The sequence below is a fragment of the Notamacropus eugenii genome, chromosome 6, assembly GCF_028372415.1.
Source record: "Notamacropus eugenii isolate mMacEug1 chromosome 6, mMacEug1.pri_v2, whole genome shotgun sequence".
Classification (NCBI taxonomy): Eukaryota; Metazoa; Chordata; class Mammalia; order Diprotodontia; family Macropodidae; genus Notamacropus; species Notamacropus eugenii.
Window position 1 is genome coordinate 155,887,787 of NC_092877.1, and position 6,181 is coordinate 155,893,967.

The 6,181-nt window shown below is 33.9% G+C and overlaps 1 long non-coding RNA gene across 1 annotated transcript; it reads right to left on the reverse strand.

Moving 5' to 3' along the window:
- Window positions 1-812: 812 nt before the first annotated feature.
- LOC140510731 (uncharacterized) lies at window positions 813-5,308 on the reverse strand. Its single transcript, XR_011969354.1, has 2 exons — window positions 5,061-5,308; window positions 813-2,104 (listed from the first exon to the last, which is right to left on the reverse strand). It is a non-coding gene; the product is annotated as an uncharacterized lncRNA (long non-coding RNA).
- Between the last annotated feature and the right edge of the window lie 873 nt (window positions 5,309-6,181).

The following is a 6,181-nucleotide window of genomic DNA, read 5'->3' on the forward strand; positions in this document are numbered from 1 at the left end:
TCCATTGGTGGTCATTATCAAAAAAACAAAACCAAAAACCAAAGCACTGCATACCTGTTAATAACAAGAATAACATCAATTATTGAACATTTTAAATGTGTATTTGCCACAGTTCACTGGATTCCTAAAGAGGTAAATTTTGTCAAATTCAACAGATACTCATTGAATCTGCTAGGCCAAGGCACTATGAAGATACCAAGGAAAGAAGGGGAAAAAGCACTTATTAAGCAGCATGCATTAAGTGGCTGGTACTGTGCTACATGTTCACAAATTTTATCTCATTTACACCTCAAAATAACTCTGTGAAGTAGCTGCTATTATTATTCACACTTTAAAATTGAGTAAACTGAGGCAAACAGGAGCTAAGTGACTTACGCAAGGTCATATAGCTAGTAAGTCTCTAATCTCTACCCATCTTGGGTCATTCTGTAATATAATCCAGAATGAAAGGCCTTTTTTTTTTTTTTTTTGCTGTGGTACATAGAAGGGCAGAGAAATCACTATTCCAAAGTTGACCCATATTACAAAAAATACAAAACATATTATATGCAAAGTAGATTAATGGCTCAAAAATATGAATTAACATCTCATTAGAATATGGGTGTAAGGGCAATAAGAAAATATTCCCAATTGTTCTTATTCATATGGATTTTCTCTATGTCAATTAATTAAATTATCTAAATATTGCCTGAGTTTCCTCTTGCTGACTTCTCTTTGGGTGTGTTGTTTTGTTTTGGGGTTTAATATTTTTGTATGTACACAACAGAAAGTCTAAATTTCAGAGCTGAGGAAAAAAATCATGAGGGACATAATTAGTTTATTAATAATTTGTAAATTTACTGGGGCAATGTTACAGACAAGAATGTAGTTTTCCCATTGTATCTTTGTCTACATAAGGACTGTGTGGTCTGGGCCATGTGGTTTTTTTCTCAGGTCATGATAGGGATTGAATTCCAGGTGTGGGAAGTACAGGGTTTCACCGTGTGATGTAAGATCAGCATAGGAAAATGAGGCAGTCACAATGTTGGAGGTAAGTCCGATGTTGACCAGAGGTTAATGTGCTTAAGCTTTTGCTACCCTCTCTGTCATCTCTCCCATAATTTCAGCAAGGAAGGTTCTGTTTTCTTTCTTAGTAATTATCTTTGACATGCATCTGGCAACTTAATCCATGAGAACCTTCCTGTAGTATTTCAGGTCAATTTCACCTTGCTGTAGGTAGGTAGACAGAGGTATCCTTGAACTGTGGATTTAAAAGTATAGTTAGATGGTGGGCCTGATTCCCATGGGCACTGATTTGCGGGTCTGTTTTCACTGTGACTAAAATACTATTTACCAATTGAAATGTTGATAAGAGAGATGATCTAGCTGAAACAAGTCTTCTTGCAGCTTGTGTGGCCACCTCCAACAGATTCATAAGGGTACATAGCACAATTATTGAAACAGGTTTCTTCCTATTCACCATTCTGCAGTGATCTTATATACAACTTTTGCCTTTTACTAGGGAACCTTCTTTTAGGTTAAAAAATAAGCAAAGAATATTCTTAAGATTATTCTGTTGTAGAGAAATATATCATTTTGAACAACAAATGAATTTGTGATATAATCATATAATTATATGAATTCTCTAAAATGAATTTTGTTTCTTTATTGAATTATGCTGTATTTTCAGAGATGTGTGACAATGGGAAAATAGTTGATTACGAGAAATCATATAGACACTTAAAAAAAACTATAAACCTAAGAAAACAGTGGCAAATAATATTCATTAACTTCAATAGCATATTGAAAATACTGTGCTGAAGCTATCACTTGTTTGCTGTGGAGATAGGAAGCCTCATCTTCCTGAAAAAAAATACTTCACAAATTTGAGTGGAGTCAGCAAAAACTCATTCAGTAATGCTTGTATAATTCCCTCTATCTATTTTCCCTCTTCTTTCTCCTTATTTGTTTTTAAGCATTATCCTCTTTCCAGAACACTTTAGTACTGTTAATGAAGTTATATTGGAAATGAAATTCAGTTCAATGACATCTTTAAGTTCCCTCTTTCTTTTACTTCAGATGAATCTCCTTTTTCTGGGCTATGGGAATCCATCATACTCAGATCCTGTACGAGAAGAAAATAATGAAGAAACAATGACACACACAGCAATTTCATTTTACCTTGAAAATGTCCTAAAAATGAAAAACACAGAACAGTAAAGTATTGGCACATGGCTGGTGTTGAAGTAATAATATTTAGTGAAATTGTTGCCAGAAAATTAAAATTCTAAAAATCCAGGGAACATTCATTACATCAAACTTTACTCTTTTGCAATCCTCAGGGCTTTTTTTTCAGTTCTTTTGTTGTTTACCTTTGTACCACTATGAAGAGTGAGCTGGTCAAGTACATCCACTGTACAGATGCCATTTCAAAGGGCAATTTCTAACTTACTGGAGGCCAAATTCCTCCTGCATATTTTTAAGCAAATGGGGGTTACACACAAAACAGGCATTCTTTAAAAATCACCTCATTCTTTTTTTTTGGAAATATATCGTTGGAAGGCATTGTGCACACTTGAAAGTAGAAAATTATCAAAAGAATTCTGAGGTTTCAATTCACACCCAGCAAATTGGCAAAGATGCCAAAAGATAGGCATAGTCAATATTGGAGTGATCATGCAAAAGATGGAAACACAAGTGTATTGATGGGATTTGTGAATTGACTGCCTTTTTAGCTGATTTGAAATTATGTTGCAATTTGAAATTATGCTAAAACAGTCATAAAATGACTATACCCTATAAAATTATATCCTCTAAAAATAGAAATAAATGTCATATATACTATAAAATATTTATAGCAAGGCATTTTGAAGTAGCAAAGAACTGGAAACAAAGTAGATATTTATCTATTGGGTGATAGATAAACACATTGTGGTATACAAATATAATGGGATATTCTTCTGAAACAAATATGATGGATAGAGGGAAGTATGGGAAGATACATGAAGTGATGCAAAGTGAAGAGAGTATAACCAGGATACCAATATACATAATGACCAAAACACTATAAATAGAACAATCACTACACAGCAATGCAAGTACTTATTGCAAAATTACAAAGAAAAGCTTTGTCATAAAGAAGAAGTAGGTGAATATATCCTTCTTCCCTTCTTTTCAGAAATGTAGGCAATGGTGTAACCACAAGGACCCTGGCATGAAGAGGAGGGCCTGCTGTACAGGTTCTTAGACCTGATTTTCTAAAAGGAAAGCAACTTTTGAGGAGTCAGCAATCACTTCAATCAAATACATGTATCATTCACTTAGTTCAGGGGAAAAAGTCAGCACCCTGAACTTCAGAGAAAATACAACCAGAGCAATAAAGATCAACAGACAGGGTTTTCAATTGTCTGACCATAAGCAATACATATATCACAGATCAACAGACAGACTCAACTGTCTGACCATACATACATAGTTACCAGAGAGAGGGAAGCACTAACATCAAAGCCAAGGTGTTCCTTAGATGATAACCAGAGTCTCATCTGGCCAAATAAACACTTCCAAGGACTAAGCAGTAAAACAAAACCTCACCTCATATGTGTCTGTACATGTGTGTGTGTATGTGTGTATATATACACACATATATACATATGTACATTATATATACACATCCTTACACATACACATATACATATATGTGTATATATGTGTATATATACATATATGTGTGTATATATACATATACATATATGTGTGTATATATATGTGTGTGTGTGTACAAAATAAATCTCTCCTAATCAAACTTCCCTTAATGGGCAGGTCCATTAATGAGTGGAGAAGATCTTTAACTCTCATTAACATAATTAACATTACAAATGGAATATTTATACCTAGCACCAATTTTCTCTCAGCTTTACATGTATTCATATCAAATTATAATGTTCCAGCTTATGTAGGAAATTTATTTTTGGACCCATTTGCATGCACTGAGATATGGACTCTCCTGAGACACTGTAATAACGTAGCTCCCAGACCACAAAGCATTTGCTTCTGTATATGGGGCAAAGACTGATTCAGAGGGACATATTTTAACATCTATTTTTAATACTTCACACAAATATAACTATGTGCTATAGGAGTAGGAGGTCTCTAACAACCTTTTAGTCTACAAGAAAGGAGATAAGAATCTGCCCTTTGACTAGAGACTCATATCTTTAAGTAACATTATAGCCAATATCTATACCTCAGTTTTATTTGTTGAAAAAAATAGGAGATTGGAGCATGAGGAATGAACATATCAACATGGGCCAGAAGGGCTTTATGCCAACCAACGTCATCTGTGAACATACTACAGCAGTCTGTCATAAAAAGAGAATACATTGAGTGGCCTGGTTGGATCTGATAAACTCGTTTGGCTCAGATCCCCACACTACCATCTGGTTGGTGCTGAAATGGACCAGTTTGTAGGACAAGGCCTTTAAAGGTATACAAAAACTGTTGGGGCAGTAAGACTTCTATATGTTCCAAGGAGAGCTTTCCACTGAATAGTGACATTTGTATAGGTGTAAGACAAAGTTCTTCTTTGAGTTCTATACTTTTTCATTCAATCCTGGAGTTGCTAACCCATTCTTTGATGAGAAAAAGGTTAGGGTGTGGTACTATCATATGCAGACTGTCTAGTCTGCATGACTGACCCCTTAATTTCTCCTTTTAAAATGCTGAATAATATGAGTGAGGTTGCATTGTTTTGCCGCATCAACAGAAGTACATTTTAACAGGACAAAACGTGTATCCTTATTTATTGATAACCAAAAAAAAAAAAAAAAAGACAGAGAAAGAGAGAATATTTATCATCAAATTGGAAGTTCAAAACTAGTGGATTTCTGTAATGTTAGAGGAGAATATATGCCTCTATTTCAGAATCCCTAGGCTATATAAAACCACAAATTCAGGCAGTAATGTCATGATTTGTACCTAACTGGTCAAATTGAGAACTTTGGCACAGATTTGATGCAGTGAATGCTTTATCCTGTATTATTTTTTCATTTTAAAAATGGTACAGTACCCAAGAATATCCTTACCTTGTGAATAGAACAGTTTCAAAGAATGATAAGAGATGACTGCACTTCTCTCAAAGAGCCAGCATCAAACTTCTGTATGTCTCAAATAAAATGATGAAGTGAATTTGTTGCCTCTAGTGATAGCAGTGGATATTGAACAGGTGGTCCAAGGGGTGAAGTTACTTGCTTCAGTGAACCTGGAAATGCTTTCTCACCATTTCCATAGTGATACAGTGAGAATTAAGAATAAATAATTAACAGAATTAAGCAAGACCCTAAGTAATGGTCACCATCATGCCAAATGGAAATGAAGCTCAAGCAAACTTGACTGTTCTAAGGTTGTAGAAAACATTTCAACTAGGCCGAGTAATGCTCCCTCAAAAGAACCATGCTTTTATTGTCATTTATATCATTATGACTTTTGAAAATGTATACTTAGTTATTAGGGTTTGCCAAAGCTAGCAAAACTGAAAAAATTATATCAAATAGCATGCCAGCATCTGTCCAAGAAAGAAATATAAAAGTACGTAATAATGTAGCAATAATAAGGGCTTTGGGAGGTTGGGATCCAAGCAATCTTTCTGTACTATCTAAATTCAAAAGTAGTCAGAAATATTGTGAGCTTTTGAGAAAACTAATCTGCAAGACACTTAATCAGGCAAAAAAAATACGTAAATAAGTAGATGATAGATAGACAGATATAAAAACACTCAGTACATTACTGGTGTGAGAGTATTTAGAGACTAAAGATAAATTAAAGGAGATGATTCTCTCATTATTTAGGTCATTTTAGCTGCAGATAAATAGTTTATCTTTATCTGAGAAGTATGCAGTTGTTTACTTTATATGGGGTTATGTGAATTTTTTTATTTTTGTAATCCTGATTATATACAAATATTTATTATATGCAATATATGCATGTGTATTTTAAATGTATGTTACCATGTTTTATTATGACAAACTTTTTAATTATTCAGGCTGAAAATGCTGATGTGAATCATCATGCTGTGGTAACAATTATATATCTGAATATAACATTGAGGTTGGTTAATAGGTTTAATTTTGATGAATTGCTTTTTCCCCTTTTTATTCTTTATTAAATGTAATGGTTGGGAGAGTGAGGCAAAGGACATATTGGAAAT